At 44.8% G+C, this 19,897-nt stretch overlaps 1 long non-coding RNA gene across 2 annotated transcripts; it reads left to right on the forward strand.

Annotated features, from left to right (window-relative positions):
* Nucleotides 1–12,725: 12,725 nt before the first annotated feature.
* On the forward strand, nucleotides 12,726–15,642 carry LOC109735384 (uncharacterized). 2 transcript variants are annotated; one of them, XR_002226112.4, is made up of 4 exons: nucleotides 12,726–14,392; nucleotides 14,556–14,613; nucleotides 15,084–15,142; nucleotides 15,337–15,642. It is a non-coding gene; the product is annotated as an uncharacterized lncRNA (long non-coding RNA). The 2 variants fall into 2 exon arrangements; XR_006665797.2 differs by having other exon boundaries at nucleotides 14,556–15,642.
* The last annotated feature ends 4,255 nt before the right edge of the window (nucleotides 15,643–19,897 follow it).

A 19,897-nucleotide genomic window follows, 5' to 3' on the forward strand; every position in this document is an offset into this window, starting at 1 on the left:
AAAGTAGTATGATAGTAACGGTAACAGTGGCAAAGGTAACGATAGAAAAAGTAATACTTTTTGGGTTTTGTAGTGATTGTAACAGTAGCAACGGTAAAGTAAATAAGCGAAGAACAATATGTGAAAAGCTCGTAGGCATTGGATCGGTGATGGAGAATTATGCCGGATGCGATTATTCATGTAAGAGTTATAACATAGGGTGACACAGAACTAGCTCCAATTCATCAATGTAATGTAGGCATGTATTCCGAATATAGTCATACGTGCTTATAGAAAAGAACTTGCATGACATCTTTTGTCCTACCCTCCCGTGGCAGCGGGGTCCTAGCGAAAACTAAGGGATATTAAGGCCTCCTTTTAATAGAGTACCGGACCAAAGCATTAACACATAGTGAATACATGAACTCCTCAAACTACGGTCATCACAGGGAGTGGTCCCGATTATTATCACTTCGGGGTTGCCGGATCATAACACATAGTAGGTGACTATAGACTTGCAAGATAGGATCAAGAACTCACATATATTCATGAAAACATAACAGGTTCAGATCTGAAATCATGGCACTCGGGCCCTAGTGACAAGCATTAAGCATAGCAAAGTCATAGCAACATCAATCTCAGAACATAGTGGATACTAGGGATCAAACCCTAACAAAACTAACTCGATTACATGATAGATCTCATCCAACCCATCACCGTCCAGCAAGCCTACGATGGAATTACTCACGCACGACGGTGAGCATCATGAAATTGGTGATGGAGGATGGTTGATGATGATGACGGCGACGGATTCCCCTCTCCGGAGCCCCGAACGGACTCCAGATCAGCCCTCCCGAGAGAGATTAGGGCTTGGCGGCGGCTCCGTATCGTAAAATGCGATGAATCCTTCTCTCTGATTTTTTTCTCCCCGAACACGAATATATGGAGTTGGAGTTGAGGTCGGTGGAGCTCCAGGGGGCCGACGAGGCAGGGGGCGTGCCCAGGGGGCAAGCGCGCCTCCCACCCTCATGGACAGGGTGTGGGCCCCCTGGCCTTGATTCTTTCGCCAGTAGGTTTTATTGTTTCCAAAAATAATCTCCGTGAAGTTTCAGGTCATTCTGAGAACTTTTGTTTCTGCACAAAAATAACACCATGGCAATTCTGCTGAAAACAGCGTCAGTCCGGGTTAGTTCCATTCAAATCATGCAGGTTAGAGTCCAAAACAAGGGCAAAAGTGTTTGGAAAAGTAGATACGATGGAGACGTATCAACTCCCCCAAGCTTAAACCTTTGCTTGTCCTCAAGCAATTCTGTTGACAAACTGAAAGTGATAAAGAAAAACTTTTACAAACTCTGTTTGCTCTTGTTGTTGTAAATATGTAAAGCCAGCATTCATGTTTTCAGCAAAGATTATGACTAACCATATTCACAATAACACTTAGGTCTCATGTTTACTTATATCAATGGCATAATGAACTAGCGAGCAATAATAATAAATCTCGGATGACAACACTTTCTCAAAACAATCATAATATGATGTAACAAGATGGTATCTCGCTAGCCCTTTCTGAGACCGCAAAACATAAATGCAGAGCACCTTTAAAGATCAAGGACTAACTAGACATTGTAATTCATGGTAAAAGAGATCCAATCATAGTCATACCCAATATAAATTAATAGTAATGAATGCAAATGACAGCGGTGCTCTCCAGCTGGTGCTTTTTAATAAGAGGGTGATGACTCAGCATAAAAGTAAATAGATAGGCCCTTCGCAGACGGAAGCAGGGATTTGTAGAGGTGCCAGAGTTCGATTTTTAAAATAGAGATAAATAATATTTTGAGCGGCATACTTTCATTGTCAACATAACAACCGAGAGATGGCGATATCTTACACACATTATAGGCGGTTCCCAAACAGAATGGTAAAGTTTATACTCCCCCGCCACCAACAAGCACACTCCACGGCCATCCGAAACAACGAGGTACCGTCCAACTAACAACAATCCTGGGGGACTTTTGTTTGTAATTATTTTGATTTGATTTGCTTAAAGCATGGGACTGGGCATCCCGGTGACCAGCCATTTTGTCGTGAGTGAGGAGCGGAGTCCACTCCTCTTGAGAATAACCCGCCTAACATGGAAGATACGGACAGCCCTAGTTGATACATGAGCTATTCGAGCATACAAAACAGCATTTCATTTGAAGGTTTAGAGTTTGGCACATAAAAATTTACTTGGAACGGCAAGTAGATACCGCATATAGGAAGGTATGGTGGACTCATCTAGAATAACTTTGGGGTTTAAGGGATTGGATGCACAAGCAGTATTCCCGCTTAGTACAGGTGAACTAGCAAAAGACTGGGAAGCAACCAGCTAGAGAGCGACAACAGTCATGAACATGCATTAAAAATGAACATTGAGTGCAAGCATGAGTAGGATATAATCCACCATGAACATAAATATCATGAAGGCTATGTTGATTTTGTTTCAACTACATGCGTGAACATGTGCCAAGTCTAGCCACTTGACTCATTCAAAGGAGGATACCACCCTATCATACCACATCACAACCATTTTAATAGCATGTTGGCACGCAAGGTAAACCATTATAAACTCCCAGCTAATTAAGCATGGCATAAGTAACTATAATATCTAATTGTCAATGCAAACATGTTTATTCATAATAGGCTGAATCAGGAACGATGAACTAATCATATTTACAAAAACAAGAGAGGTCGAATTCATACCAGCTTTTCTCATCTCAATCAGTCCATCATATATCGTCATAATTTCCTTTCACTTGCACGACCGAATGATGTGAATAATAATAATAGTGCACGTGCCTTGGACTAAGCTGGAATCTGCAAGCATTCAATAAACAGGAGAAGACAAGGCAATATGGGCTCTCGGTTAAATCAACAATAATGCATATAAGAGCCACTTCAACAATTTCATCATGGTCTTCTCCTATCGACCACCAAAGAAAAGAAAAGAAATAAAAACTATTTACACGGGAAAGCTCCCAACAAGCAAAAGAAGAACATGAAATCTTTTTGGGTTTTCTTTTAATTATTACTTCTACAGCAAGGAAAGTAAACTAGCTAAAATCTACAACTATTTTTTTTGGTTTTTTCTTAAGGTTTTTCAAACACACAAGAAGAAAGCATAAAAAAAGGAAAGTAAACTAGCATGGATAGTACAATGAAAGAGTATGAGCACTGACAACTAGCATGAGTGTGTGAACATAAATGTAATGTCGGTGGGAAATACGTACTCCCCCAAGCTTAGGCTTTTGGCCTAAGTTGGTTTATTGCCACGGCTGGCCTGGCGGATATCCATAGTTATAGTTGGGGTCGTACTGAGATGAAGCCTCGGATTGCCATTGGTTGGCAATCATCTCCGGATCCCACTGGTAATCAAACTGTCATGGAGGATCAAATTGTGGTTCCGGCTCTGGCTCTGTAGCTGATGTGGGGTTTCGGTAGGCGTGGATGGCCGCCAGTGGAACGAGATACTTGCCTGCAGACAAATCAAACAACGAAGGAGCAGGCAGGGTAATAATCTCAGGGTGATTTTTACCGAATATTAATTTGTACTTAAGCGCCTTTTCTCTATTCTTAACAATAAAATCATGCGCTACCATACTCTTATAGTCTAGAAAAACAGAAGGCAGCAATTTTTCTTCTTTCTCATAATGCCTAATAGGTATGTTATAGTATGCAGCGAGGCGCGAGGCGAAGATGCCTCCCAAGATGGGGCCCTTAGTACGGTTAAGGTTCAACCTCTTTGTAATAATAGCGCCCATACTAAATGAATCATCCCGAAACAGGGCATGGAACAAAATAACAATATCAGGGGCACTCAGGTTTCCATAGTTTCCGCGACCAATTAAGCATCTACTAGAAAATATAGCAAAGTAACGTAGAACAGGAAAGTGTATGCTAGTGATTCGTGCGTCGGAAACCTTCCTCGTTTCCCCTACAGCAATTGTATCAATAAACCCCTCCACATCGTCATGATGTGGTTCCTCTACGCTGCACGGAAAGGGCAACTTGCAAACCTCACAAAATTCACGAAGGGACATCTCCTTATACTCATCATATAAATAAAAATCCACCATAGGTGGTGACCTCCTAGAATGGAAATGAAAATTTTGCACAAAGATATTGGTGAGTAAGAGATACTGTTCGCGTTGGTCGCGGAGGAAGTCGGTGAGGCCTGCATTCTCAGCCAATTCATACAAATCATCATAAATCCCGGCTGCTCTCAAGAAATCATCACAAGGCCATTCACACGGCCGAACTTCCGTGGTGCGTGGGAGATTATATTTGGGACGATTGTCTTCTTCACTTTGCTTATCCTTCGAGCTTCGGCTCGAAGAGCCCCTCAAAAATCTCTTCATTATTTTCTAAAAATTTCTGAAATTTTTAGTAACTTCAAATAGAAGTGAACCAAGCTCAACAAAATTGATAGCAACTACTCCTACAAGTGCCTAGAGACTATATCATGCATTAGAACTACTTGGAACCATATAAATTTGACATGCAAGCTCAAGAACATGGTCACCTAGGCAGCACAAATTTGCAATAAATAAAGCACTAGAGCAAAAACTAATTGGACCATTGGACGAGTCACATACCAAGGAACAATCCCCCAAAGCAGTTTTGTGAGAGGTGCTTTGAGCTAGGAGATCGAAAATCGCAGCAAAGTGAGCTAGAACTCGTGCTTGAGCTGGTTGGTGATTTTTTTTTGGGAGGAAGAAGAAGTGTATGGTGGCTGGAATAAGTGGAGGGGAGCCACCGTGGGCCCACGAGGCAGGGGGCGCGCCCTGGACCCTTGTGGCCAGGTGCTTGCTCCCCCTGCTCTGTTCTCAGTGCCAGATATTCTCAAATATTCCAGAAAAAATCATATTTCAATTTTGGGGCATTCGGAGAACTTCTATTTTCAGGGTATTTTTTTATTGCATGGATAATTCAGAAAACAGACAGAAAAAATACTATTTTTACTTTATTTCAACTAAATAACAGAAAGTAAAAGGAGGGTACAAAAGGTTATGCTTTCTAACTTCATCCATCTCATGCTCATCAAAAGGAATCCACTAACAAGGTTGATCAAGTCTTGTTAACAAACTCATTCCGAATAACATGGAACCGGAGAAATTTCGAATAACACTAAGTTACCTCAACGGGGATATGCACGTCCCCAATAATAAGAATATCATATCTCTTTTTGACAGTAGGAAGAGGAAATTCAAAACCTCCAAATATAATCGATGGAATTTTCCAGTAGAGTTGATACTATGAACTTGAGGTTGTTTCCTCGGAAAGTGTATCGTATGCTCATTACCATTAACATGAAAAGTGACATTGCCTTTGTTGCAATCAATAACAGCCCCTGCAGTATTCAAAAAGGGTCTTCCAAGAATAATAGACATACTATCGTCCTTGGGAATATAAAGAATAACAAAGTCCGTTAAAATAGTAACATTTGCAACCACAACAGGCACATGCTCACAAATACCGACAGGTATAGCAGTTGATTTATCAGCCATTTGCAAAGATATTTTAGTAGGTGTCAACTTATTCAAGTCAAGTCTACGATATAAAGAGAGAGGCATAACACTAACACCGGCTCCAAGATCACATAAAGCAGTTTTAACATAGTTCCTTTTAAATGAGCATGGTATAGTGGGTACTCCTGGATCTCCTAGTTTCTTAGGTATTCCACCGTTGAAAGTGTAATTAGCAAGCATGGTGGAAATTTCAGCTTCCGGTATCTTTCTTTTATTAGTAACAATTTCTTTCATATACTTAGCATACGGATTCATTTTGAGCATGTCAGTTAATCGCATACGCAAGAAGATAGGTCTAATCATTTCAGCAAAGCGCTCAAAATCCTCATCATCCTTTTTCTTGGATGGTTTGGGAGGAAAGGGCATGGGTTTCTGAACCCATGGTTCTCTTTCCTTACCGTGCTTCCTAGCAACAATGTCTCTCTTATCATAATGTTGATTCTTTGATTGTGGGTTATCAAGATCAACAGCAGGTTGAATTTCTACATCATTATCATTGCTAGGTTGAGCATCATCATGAACATCATTATTAATATTATCACTAGGTTCATGTTCATTACCAGATTGTGTTTCAGCATCAGAAATAGAAATATCATTGGGATTCTCAGGTGTGTCAACAAAAGGTTCACTAGAAGCATGCAAATTCCTATCATTTTTCTTTTTCTTCCTTTTGGAAGGACTAGGTGTATCTAAATTATTTCTCTGAGAATCCTGCTCAATTCTCTTAGGGTGGCCCTAAGGATACAAAGGTTCCTGAGTCACTTTACCTCCCCTAGTTGCAACTCTAACAGCAAAGTCATTATTCTTACTATTTAATTCATTGAGCAAATCATTCTGAGCTTTAAGTACTTGTTCTACTTGAGTGGTAACCATAGAAGCATGTTTACTTATGAGTTTACGTTCACCTTTAACTCTGGACATATAGTGACTCAAGTGTTCAATCATATAAGCATTGCATTTTAATTCTCTACCAAAATAAGCATTGAAGTTTTCTTTCTTAACCATAAAATCATCAAACTCATCTAAGCATTTGCTAGCAAATTTAGTAGGAGGGATTTCAGCTTTATCATATCTATAGAAAGAATTTACCTTTACTACCTGTGTCGGGTTATCAAGACCATGTGTTTCTTCAACAGGCGGTAAATTAAGACCATGTATTTCTTCAACAGGAGGTAAATTCTTAACATCTTCAGCTTTTATGCCTTTTTCTTTCATAGATTTCTTTGCCTCTTGCATATCTTTGGGACTGAGAAATAGAATACCCATTTTCTTCGGAGTTGGCTTAGGAGTTGGTTCAGGAAGTGTCCAATTATTTTCATTTGTCAACATATTATTCAATAGAGTTTCAGCTTGATCAACTGTTCTTTCCCTGAAAACACAACCAGCACAACTATCCAGGTGGTCTCTGGAAGCATCGGTTAGTCCATTATAAAAGATATCAAGTATTTCATTTTTCTTGGGAGGATGATCAGGCAAAGCATTAAGTAATTGGAGAAGCCTCCCCCAAGCTTGTGGGAGACTCTCTTCTTCAATTTGCACAAAATTATATATATCCCTTAAAGCAGCTTGTTTCTTATGAGCAGGGAAATATTTAGCAGAGAAGTAATAAATCATATCCTGGGGACTACGCACACAACCAGGATCAAGAGAATTAAACCATATCTTAGCATCACCCTTTAATGAGAACGGAAATATTTTAAGGATATAATAGTAGCGAGGTTTCTCATCATTAGTGAACAGGGTGGCTATATCATTTAATTTAGTAAGGTGTGCCACAACAGTTTCAGATTCATAGCCACAGAAAGGATCGGATTCAACCAAAGTATTTATATCAGGATCAATAGAGAATTCATAATCCTTATCAGTAACAAAGATAGGCGAAGTAGCATTGAAAGTGCGTTATATCGACTAGAGGGGGTGAATAGGCGCTTTTTATGAATTCTTCACTGAGGAATTTGCCGGTGAGGAAATTCCTTAGCGAAGAACTACTTGCAGCGGAATAAGTACTCAAAAGTAAGCATAACAGAATACAAGTATGGTCATCATGATGAAATGAAGACAAACACAGAGTACAGAAAGCGTAAACACAGGATAACACAAGATGAAGACAAACAGACTGAAGAAATTGAACTGAGGAAATTGAGAAAGTCTTCAGTCAAAGTCTTCAAACACATATATGAACAAGTGCACAACACAGTTATGAGGAAATGAAAGAGTTGAGGAAATAGAACCAGTTGTGTTGAGGATATAACCCTTAGAGTCACCCGCCCGGCGGGGCCGGGTTACACATAAGGGTCATCATCTGAAGCCCGGTGCCAAGCTTGAAGACGGTGGGCCAAGGATGGGCTTAAGACCCAGAGATGGCTTAAGGCCCGTAGTTACAACCGTCATTATGGTAGAACTTGTAGTATAAGGCAAGAACAGTTGAGAGTCCGAGTCGGACACTCTTATGAGCCGGCCGGGACTCTCAGAAGCCGCTGGGCGTCAACCTCTCTATATAAAGGGACGACCCGGCAGCGGTTTAGAGGAGAGAAAGATCTCGTCGAGAGCCAGGCATAGCAGTTAAGCTCCCTGGTCATCGAAACCCTAATCAATACCACCTCAACTGAACGTAGGCTTTTACCTTCACCGTAAGGGGCCGAACCAGTATAAACCCTCGTGTTCCTTGTCCCGTTTAAACCCCTTCAAGCTTCCTAGCGGCGATGGCTCCACGACTAAGTCCTAGCTTGAGGACATCTGCCGTGACAATTCCACGACAGTTGGCGCCCACCGTGGGGCCAGGGCACGGTGGATTTGAGTTCTTGAAGGGCAGCTTCGAAGGGCTCAAGGGATACGCTGTGGGCCGGATGACCAAGAGTCGTCGCGGCAAGCTCTACATCGACGATGCAAGCTGGGGCCCCGACGCCGGCTCAATTGAGTACAGATACCGGGTCCCCTTCGGCGGAATTCATGTTTTCATTGGCAAGATTGGTGAGCCAGGCCCTGAGCCGGATCTCTGCACCGATCTCATCGAGACGGCTCAGCGCGCGCGACCCGCCCGGGCCCTGCCTGCCTTGAAGCATGCTTTTGTGGGATGTATCCATGGAGGGCTCTCTGGTGGATCTGGATCTGGTGATGAGATGGCCGCCGGCTCTGACGGCGAATCATCCACAGATGAGTCAAACTCGTTGTATCAACTTCAAGATGGCAGGCTAATGGGTTGTTCCGATGGCGACAGTATTCCGGACCCGTTTGAGCTGCCGAGCCGGGTTGGAATTTTCATGGCCGGTGCGCAACCTGTCAGAACCCTGCTGCTGGGGCGGGAAACCCGGTGCCCTCGCCGGCTCAGGTGCTGATGGATCTCACGGACAAGATGACGGTCCTGTTGACCGCCGCGGTTGACCCGGCGGATCAAGCTCAGCATGACACGGAGGTGGCGCAGTTAAAGTTAGATCTCGTGAAAGCCAAAGATGATCTGGCAGCGGAAGGGATCAGGATGGCTGCGGAGAGGGCGGCTCTCGACGCCCAAACTCAGTTGATTCAGGCGCAGTCCTTCCGGCTCACGATGGATCAGAACGCGTCCAATGAGGTCATAAGAAGGAGGCATCAAAAGGCCCAATCTCGACTCCCTCAGGTCTACGATCCCCGAAACCTCTTCAACACGCCAGGTGCAAGGTCTAGTAACCCGCCAGGGGTCATAGTGCCCGGGTCTGGGACCCCTGTTCAGCCACAAGTGATGGGGCCTCCCCGGGTGAACCCTGCCCCGCCTCAGTATGTGCCAATACCACCGGGTCATTATGCTAACCTGCTGGAGAACATGGTCGCCGCAGCAGCACGGCTGGCGGCCCTCCCAATTGACAGCGACTCTCCGACGGCTATTGAAACCCGCCGGGTCAGGGAACTCCTTCAGACAGCACTGGCGCAGCAAGAGGCGTACTCTTACAGCCGGGACAGGATCCACTCGACCCCTCGTCCGGGCCGGAGCCCGAGTTACAGCAGACACATGGTCTCAGCGACCGGCTCAAGTAATGTCCGACGCTATGACCCGCCCCCTGGCCATGGCCCGGCTCATAACGGAGCCTTTCACGTAGCAGACCAAGACAGAGCGCGGCAAGAGGCGGAGCAGGTGCCTCAGTTGACGGCTTACCAGACTCCCCCGGTTTATCCGACGACCTCCGTCGACGTGGGTATCCCTACCAGGACCGGAGGTGTCCCTTGTTTAGTGCCAGCTCTCCGCAATGAGCGTCTACCCAAGGACTTCAAAGGCCCTAGGAAGGTGCCTAATTACACGGCTGACCTACAACCCGCCGCCTGGATCGAAAGTTACGAGATGGCCATGGAACTGCTGGAGGTCAGTGAAGCGGCGATGGCCAAGTACTTCACCATGATGTTAGATGGGACTGCCCGCACTTGGTTGAAAGGGCTACCACCGAATTCCATTGGGTCTTGGGCTGAGCTGAAAGCCCGGTTCATCCAAAATTTCAAGGATACCTGTAGGCAGTCTATGTTAATTGTGGATTTGACTAACTGTAAGCAGCAGGAGGGCGAGTCTACGACACATTGGGTTCGCCGGGTTAAGGAGATAATACATTCATCTGATAAGATGGATGCCGGCTCTGCAGTCTTAATGTTGGAACAGAATTGTCGTTTTCTGCCCCTGAAGATGAAACTTGGGCGGCTCAAGCGTGATTGTAATGATATGGGTACGCTGATGGCGGCTCTCGTCAAGTATGCCGATTCTGATAGTACCAAGGACCCCGCTTCAGATGATGAAAGGACAGGGAAGGGAAAGAAGAACGGCAATGGCAAGGGTCCTCAGCATAACCCGGGGAACCAAGGAGGTGGCAAGCGCAAGGCCGACAGTAGCCTAGAGTTCGTGGCCAATGCCAGTTCACAGGGTAATAACCAGCGACGCAAGGGGAGGCCACCTCCCCGAGCCGGCGGGTCAGGCCCGACGCTGGAGCAGCTGTTGAATGAACCTTGTCCGAGGCACGGCTCTAGGGAGAAGCCAGCTACTCATTTATGGAAGGATTGTGCGATCATGAGAGCCTTTAAGAATTCCAATACCTTTAATGGCAACAACGGCCCGGGCGGCGGCTCAGGCGCTGGCGGTTTTCATGGCCCGGGCGGCGGTTCAAATTCTAATCCTCAGAACGGTCAAGGGGGCTTTAATCAGCAGTCTGGCCAGGGTCATCAACAGCAGCAGGGGGGTTATCAGACCAATCCAAAGCATCTCAGCGGTGGACAGTATCATGTATTTACCACCAGTCTGTGTAAGCGAGATCAGAAGCTTCATAAGAGGGTTGTGAATGCTGTTGAGCCGGCGGTTCCACGCTATTTACGATGGTCTGAGCAGCCCATAGTGTGGAGTAGGGAGGATCACCCTCCCCGGATGGATAATCCGGGTCACTTGGCCTTGGTGGTGGCTCCTCAGGTGGGAGGATATAAGTTCACTAAGGTGCTCATGGATGGAGGTAGCAGCATCAACATCCTCTATTATGAGACTTTCCGCCGCATGGGATTGATTGATAAGAACCTCAGCCAGTCAAACACTATTTTCCATGGGGTGGTACCTGGTAAGTCGGCTTATCCAGTCGGCAAGATCGAGTTGGAAGTGGCCTTTGGAGACGAGCACAACTACAGGGTGGAAAAAATTGACCTTTGAGGTGGTCAAGATAAGAAGCCCGTATCATGCCATATTTGGGCGGCCGGCTTACGCCAAGTTCATGGCACGGCCGTGTTACGTGTATTTACAGCTCAAGATGCCGGGTCTCAATGGGACCATTACAGTTCATGGCAGCCGTAAGGTGGCCTTGGAGTGTGAGGAAGGCGATGCAGCTTATGCAGAATCTGTTTGTGCAACAGAGGAGCTAAAATTTTACAAGGACAATGTGGACCCAACAGATATGACCTCTCTGAAAAAGCCGACTACGGAGCATGAGCCGGCAATGAAATTTAAGTCGGCTGATGAGACTAAACTTGTTGATTTCGTTCCAGGTGATTCATCTCAGCAGTTTAGCATCAGCGCCAATCTAGATCCAAAATAGGAAAGCGCGCTCATCGAGTTCATCCGTGAGAATAGGGACATTTTTGCATGGAAGCCTTCTGACATGCCAGGTGTACCTAGGGAACTCGCTGAGCACACTCTCAATGTTGATCCAAAATTTAAGCCGGTCAGGCAATTCCTTCGGCGGTTTAATGAAGAGAGACGGAAAGCTATTGGTGAAGAGGTGGCCCGGTTCTTGGCGGCCGGGTTTATTGTTGAAGTCTTTCACCCAGAGTGGTTAGCTAACCCGGTGCTCGTGCTCAAGAAGAACGGCACCTGGCGGATGTGTGTGGACTACACGGACTTAAACAAGGCGTGTCCGGCTGATCCTTTTGCCCTTCCTCGTATTGATCAAATCATTGATGCTACGGCGGGTTGTGAGAGCTTAAGCTTCTTGGATGCTTATTCCGGATATCATCAGATCAAAATGGCAGTTAAGGACCAGGAGAAGACGGCGTTCATCACTCCCTTTGGAGCCTTCTGCTATGTGTCTATGCCCTTTGGACTCAAGAGTGCACAGGCGACTTATCAGCGTTGCGTGCAGAACTGTCTTCATAACCAGATTGGGCCACTACAAGGATATCCTCTGTAAAGCAACACAAATTCAACAACGTGTTGACCATATGTTGCAAAATTTTCCATAGATACGCATATAAGCGATGCAGCATATGCGATGTAGAGTTGCAGCTCATTACCCTATCGTGGTACAATATAGAAAAAAAACTGAGGAAAGGAGAGAGAGAAAGAGACGCGCGAGAAACAGAGCCCCCGCCCTTTATCTCTCCCAAACCGCCGCCACCACCACTTTGTCTTCCTCCTTCGATCCACCTCGCCGCCGGCCCTCCCCCTCCCCTCCTCCTATCTCGCAGCTCCGGAGGCTGCCGGATCCACATCATCCCTACCCACCCATCCCTCTCGCGACCCATCTCTCTCTTCACGCGGCTCCTCGCTGCTCAACCTGCGGCGGCTGATTCAAGCGACGTCCGGCGAATCTCGCCACCGCGAAGCACAGCCCCAGGCCCCCTCGCATTGTGGCGCCCTCCCATATGGCTAGATCCGGCCCTCATGGACACCAAAGCCTACCCGCGACCCTACCCCATAGCTAGGGTTCGGGCGTCGGCTCCGACGCCGGTGGCCATGTTGTCCTCCTCTCGTTCGGTGAGTGCACCCCTCCCCTGGTTTCATCATTTATCTCCCTCTTTCTCTAACCTCTGCTCTTTTCTTCTCCTGTAGACGTGCAACCAACTGGCTGTATATCCCTTCTCTCTACAGGGAAAACCAATCCCAAGTGAAAACCAATCCTAACCATAGGTGCTGCCTACGACATGGTGACATGATGGAAGTAACCAAGTCCTCCATTGTCCAGTCATGGACGTGACTCAGTTCCTATCTTCAGGTTTGGCCCCGTTAGATCAGGTAAGATGCTCATGTCCCCATTGAAGAAAAATAAACGTATGTGTAAAATCCTCTTATCAATTTGACCATTAGATTTTTTTTATTTTCTTTACTGAAAAATACTGCTGCTTTGTGGAATTTCTTCATCTTATAATGTTCTCCCGTGTAATTTGAACAGATGAAGCATAAATATACTATTTCTGTTGTACATCTTAACTTAGTATACGATGGCTTGCTGTGCACATGCTACAGCCACGATATGTATATGGTTCCTTATGTATTACCACGTTGGTTTGAAACTGCACAGAATTATTTCTTTTGCTGTTTAATGGTTAGTTATTGATTTATATTTTGAAGATTCTGCTCTTGTTTCCCTTCCGAAATAAAAGTTGATCTTCAAGTTTCCTTAGTCACACATATGATTATTATGTACGACTATAGCATCAGCAAGGTGTTTTTAATTATTACCAAGTGATGAATATTTGAACCACTATTTGGCGGTAAGTTAGAAGCTTTCCCTTGCTTTCCGAAAATAATATGGGTACTTCTGTTACAGCTCGGAGCTGATGTAGTGTTATCTCAGTACAGTGTCCAATATAAATTTTGTTCTGTATTCATATCCACTTCTAGTCAAAATAATCACAGTTGTATTATCTTTTTGACTGCCTTTTTGTCAACATGGTATCTCGATGTATCCTTTAAAAATCATGAATAATATTTAAATATTAGAAGTTTGCCTTTTCAACTAAAAAGGATATTGTTATTGTGGTTAACATGAGTTCAGGACACGGTGTTTCTATAGATGTATTTCTTCGGATACTATTCCCCACTAATAGTCAGGAATGACTTCTATTCTGCCTATTACATGTATAAAATCTGGAAAGAACTAATGGTTTAGTTCTGCAAATTCTATACGGAAAGGGAAAGAACAAACTAGACACAAGGATAACCTTGATGGACTATTATTTTTTAATACTATCAGCCTGTACTCATGAAATACACTACAAGGAAATAATCACCTACAAGTTGTCCCTATATAAGGTACTCTTTTGGCTATTCCACTACAAATTAGTTACTCTTTCAGCAATTTCAATACAAATTAGTGTGTTTTGCCCAATATTATGTACCTAGAACAGTATACACCCTATCGATTTACAACCATCCATTTCTGGGTCTAGAGTTTGAACCATCTCTTTTTGTTCATTGTCCCAAAAAATATTTACTCATCGTTGAACAATAACGTAATGCCTGCCATAGTAAGAATTTGAACAACAGTGTGCATGTTCTTGATGATGATCCCATGATAAGTCAGCATTATCTTTTTTGAATTGGCAGGTAAGGTCGTACCGACGACAATATTTGACTTCGTTGTATTTTTGTTCCTCTCACGGGACATCATACCAGAGTTGAAACCGAACTGAAGGTACAAGGCATGGCCTGGTAGACAACCTACTTCTTTTTTTTTGGTTGGATTTCAGAAACTGCGGGCCTATATTGTGTGCTGCATGTATTAGTTCCACTATTTAGTTTCACATGAAAGAATCTTAGCATAATTAAAATCAACTAGTTATTCCAACTCAATGCAGGGGGACGCCATGGAGCAAGTCGAGTTCGTGGAGCAAGTCATTGACGATGCCAAGGAAGGTACACTCTCTCCCTCTCCTTACCGTGCTACTGCTCGTTGTGTCCATGGCCATTGAGCTGTGCTGCTGTCGACGCACATTTATAAGATTGGGGGCTGTAGGTTTCAGTGGATTTATTTAGAAATAAATAGATCTGTTGGTTCACTGAAAACAGTTTTACTGTAGATGTAAAGAATTAGCAATGGATCTCTAGGCTGGTGATGACCATGTAAATTCATTTTAGTGGATTTGGGGCTGTAGGTTTGTTTCAAAGCGTGGTGAGCACTTATAGGTTTCCCTATTTCCTGTTGGATGACTGAAACCAACTAGAAATATATATTTTGGTTCAGTTTCAGATGACAAACCGTTTTGGTCCAGTTTGCTAACTAACTAGAGAAGAAACGAGAAGTGGTACTGCCAATCACATTGCCCTATGCACATCAGCACTTAGGCTAATGTCCATATAATTTTATTTAGCCATGTTTTCTGCAGGTTGTGTCGTATATTGTGGCGTCTGGATTAGTCATCAAGGACAACTAACACTCATGCTGGTATCTTCTCATAATCACATACGAATTTCTGTTCAAATTGTAGTGCTATCTTGTTTATTTTTTTCTTCTTATTTGCTATTAGACTGTTGTCCAGACCAAAAAAAAAGTGCTGATGAGCAGTAAGTTTGCGCAAAGTGGTTCTTACTTCTTAATGCACTGTGTGTTAACGGTTCATTTTGTTATTTTCTTTGTAGATTCAAAAGATACATGGATGATTATATGGGTGCATGGCAAGTACACTGCAATGTGATGATGATGATGATCTTCCAGTTCATGATGATGATGATGGATGCATTCAGTTTTAGTTAAGTTGTAGGGATGTTGTTCCTCGGTTATGTTTTAGTTAAGTATCAGGGATGTTGATGGATGCTTTTAGTTTAAGTTTCTTTGTCGAGAAAATATTTAGATATGCATCACATTTGGATGCTCTTCCTCCTGTAATATCCACTACTGTAATCCAACAATTTTATCCAATATATGATTTCTTCCTCTTGTGAGTATATTGTTTCTTGTCTTTTCCTAGCTTGGTATACATAATTATCACCATTATGTGGATCATTAATTCAATTGCTGTTATATAAATATATTATTATTATTATTATTATTATTCACACTATATATGTACAAACACCTAAATCGTGGCAAATTATCTATTGTCAATCAATGAGATTTGGATTCTGGTATATTCAGCACCAACGTATAGAAGTGTTGTAGAAGTCTGTTTTATGTGTTGTACTCTTGCAACTCCCTTTTACCAACGGTAGTATATGCGTTGCATTATGCGCTAGCAACGCTGGCTAAGGCAACGCATCCCAAACCATTGGTAAAGACACAAGCAACGGATATATGGACTTTTAGATACGGAAAAAAGCGTTGCTATAGGTGAGGTCATGTTGTAATGGGCGCAATGTTCATGCTTATGTGGATGATACTGTGGTTAAATCCAGGAAGGAGGAAACCTTGATAGATGATCTGAGGGAAACCTTTGATAATCTCCGGGTCTACAAGATGATGCTTAACCCGGTCAAGTGTGTTTTTGGTGTTCCTGCAGGCAAGCTCTTGGGTTTCTTGGTTTCGAACAGAGGCATTGAAGCTAACCCGGAGAAGATCAAGGCCATCACCTCCCTGGCTAAGCCGGTGTGTGTAAACGACGTCCAGCGCTTGGCGGGTCGTATCGCTGCTTTAAGCCGTTTTATAAGCCGTTTGGGGAGAAGTCCATGCCATTATATCAGTTGATGAAGAAAACTGATGACTTTGTCTGGAATGATGCAGCTAATACTGCTTTTGAGGATTTGAAGAGACAGCTGGCGGAGCCCCCAGTCCTTGCTGCTCCGGTTGACAAGGAGCCTTTATTGCTGTATGTGGCTGCTAACACACGAGCCGTCAGTGTGGCCGTGGTGGTGGAGCGCAAGGAAGAGGGTAAGGAGCATCCGGTTCAGCGGCCGGTTTATTATGTCAGCGAAGTACTCATTGAGTCCAAGCAGCGGTATCCGCATTGGCAGAAACTTGTTTATGGTGTGTTCATGGCAAGCCGGAAGCTTAAGCATTATTTCCAGGGTCACCCCATCACTGTGGTCAGTTCTGCCCCCCTTGGAGATATCATTCAAAACAGAGAGGCCACAGGGAGAGTGGCCAAGTGGGCTATAGAACTCTGACCTCATGGTCTGAAATACGTACCACGCACGGCTGTTAAGTCTCAGGCCTTGGTGGATTTCATCAATGATTGGACAGAGCTACAAGTGCCCGAACAAAAGCCGGATAACACATATTGGACTATTCACTTCGATGGGTCCAGGCAATTGGAGGGCTCGGGGGCTGGAGTCATATTGGCTTCCCCTAAAGGTGACAAGTTCCATTATGTGCTACAATTGATGTTTCCTTGCACTAACAACGCAGCTGAGTACGAGGCCTTGCTCCACGGTCTTTGGATGGCTAAGGAGATGAGCTTGAGCCGGGTAAGGTGCTTCGGCGATTCAGACTTGGTGGCTCAACAAGTATCAGGAAAGTGGGACTCCAAGGACCCTCTCATGGCGGCTTATCGCCGAGAAGTTGATACCATTGCTGGGCACTTTCAGGGTTATCAAGTAGAGCACATCGATCGCAGGAAGAACGAGGCGGCGGATGCCTTAAGCCGGCTGGCCTCTCAGCGAAAACCGGTGCCGCCTAATATTTTCCTGGACGTCCTGCATAACCCTTCTGTTAAGTTGCCTACAGAGGAAGACTTGGCTGTCCCTGGCCCGGAGGCACGACTGGTGGCGGCTCTCCACATCGTCCCGGACTGGACAGTGTCGTATTTGGCTTACATGACCCGGGGAGATTTGCCTGAGGATGAAACTTTGGCCAGAAAAATAACCCGGCGGTCTAAGTCAATGGTTGTTATCAATGGTGAGTTGCATCGCCGCAGTGTTACGGGAGCGTTCCAGCGCTGTGTCTCCCCTGAAGAAGGTCAAGAGATCTTGCGTGAGATTCATGAAGGGGATTGTGGCCATCATGCCGGCTCAAAGTCTCTTGTAGCCAAGGCTTTTCGTCATGGTTTTTATTGGCTGACGGCTCATGCTGATGCGGAGGACTTGGTCAGTAAATGTGATGGTTGCCAAAGGTTCTCGCGACGGGCTCATGTGCCGGCTCAGGAGCTGAGGATGATCCCAATTACTTGGCCCTTTGCGGTCTGGGGGCTTGATATGGTTGGGCCTTTTAAAAGGTCCAAGGATAAGAAGACCCACCTCTTGGTGGCAGTTGACAAATTTACCAAGTGGGTTGAAGCGGAGCCAGTTAGCAAGTGTGATGCAGCTACGGCAGTTCAGTTTATGAAAAAGGTGATCTTTCGTTTTGGCTTTCCACACAGCATTATAACTGACAATGGTACCAATCTATCCAAAGGCGCCATGGAGGAGTTTTGTCAACGAGAGCATATTCGACTTGATGTTTCATCAGTGGCTCACCCTCAATCCAATGGTCAAGCTGAGAGGGCTAATCAGGAGATTCTGAAAGGCATCAAACCCCGGCTTTTGGTCCCTTTACAACGGACGCCGGGTTGTTGGGTGGAGGAATTACCCTCCGTGTTGTGGAGCATCAACACTACTCCTAACAGGTCTACAGGTTTCACGCCTTTCTTCATGGTTTATGGAGCGGAAGCAGTCCTGCCCAGTGACATCCGTCATGACTCGCCTCGAGTGGCGGCTTATGTGGAGGTGGATAATGAACAGGCGCGCCAAGATGCTCTTGACTTGTTGGACGAACAGCGTGATGTGGCAGCAGCTCGCTCAGCGATTTACCAACAAGACCTGCGCCGTTATCATAGTCGCCGGGTTAAATCCCGGGTCTTCCAGGAAGGCGATCTGGTGCTCCGGCTCATCCAAGATCAAACAGATGCGCACAAGCTATCCCCGCCTTGGGAAGGGCCCTTTGTGGTCAGCAAGAATTTGCACAACGGGTCATATTACCTCATTGACATTCGGGAGCACAAAGATTCACGTAAGTCGGAGGAAGAGACCCGTCGGCCGTGGAACATAGCTCAGCTTCGGCCTTATTACACTTGAGCCACCGGCTCTCATAATGTACATATTTCTCTAAGCCATGTATATATTATGATAAGCAATAAAGCAGGACCTCTGTCCTTTTTTTCTCCTCCAAAGGTGAACGTGTTGTTTTCATTGCAAGATCACATGATAAATTGAAGGGGGATCCGGCTTATGATCGTATTCGAATCTAGCCATACGCAATATAGTCACTTGGGGGCTTCCTGTTCAAACATAGGTCGTATTCGAACCAAAGAGAACATAGCTGTCGATACCCATTTGATTGGCAAAGTGCCGAGCTCGTTGGGGAGTTTTCTTTGATCATATTTGAATCATAGTTCAACCCCCTTCAGGAACCGACGTGGATCGTATTCGAATCAGCGTCGTTAAACAACTCTTAAGATCATTTGGGGGCTTCCTATTCAAACATAGGTCGTATTCGAACCAAAGAGAACATAGCTGTCGGTACCCTCTTGATTGGCATCGCCACACCCACTGGGGGCTATGTGATCGCATTCGAATCCTAGCATAACCCCTTTGGGACGGGTCTCTGGTCGTATTCGAACCGGAAGCCCCTAAGTTTTTCTGATTTATAACGAGTTCTTTTGATTGTTTCAATAGTGTGCACGGCGGGTCTCACTTTGCCGGCTTAACTTTGATTCACAGTACTAGTCGAACACAATCGGCGTTATTAAGACTGGTAAACCGGAGTTGAGGTACCAACCATTATTACCCGGGTTATATAAACCGGAAGTGAGCTTGAAGGCCGGTCAGTGTGTTATTACGGTTATATCAAGGACATAATTGAGGACCAGTCTTTTGTGATTCATCTTTCGGGTTATATGTATAAGACTATGATTCTCAGTGCGGTAAGCCGCCTAGAGACTTGTGATTTGTTTTTCTATGCAGGATAGTAAAAGACAACTATTTGAGCTTAAGGAAAATGAATGATCGATTATGACCCGGAGAAATATAAGGAAGCAACTTCAATGGAATTCAGCATTCAACACGTGCACGATGGCACGGCAAAGTTAAAGTGTTGATCCTATTCTATTACAAGACTCATCGAGTCCAAAAGGGTGAAGCATTGTTTAAATAAGCCGCCTACAAAGTTAAGATGCTTGCTGGGTCGACGCTTCCGGCTCATCCCTCTCCGCTCCTCCGGCTGTTCCCAAGACCTGGAAAGTTGACGATTTCCAGTCAATGCCGCTCAGAGCTTCGAATTGAGCTTCCTCGT

Source organism: Aegilops tauschii, chromosome 6, assembly GCF_002575655.3.
Source record: "Aegilops tauschii subsp. strangulata cultivar AL8/78 chromosome 6, Aet v6.0, whole genome shotgun sequence".
In the NCBI taxonomy this organism is placed as follows: Eukaryota; Viridiplantae; Streptophyta; class Magnoliopsida; order Poales; family Poaceae; genus Aegilops; species Aegilops tauschii.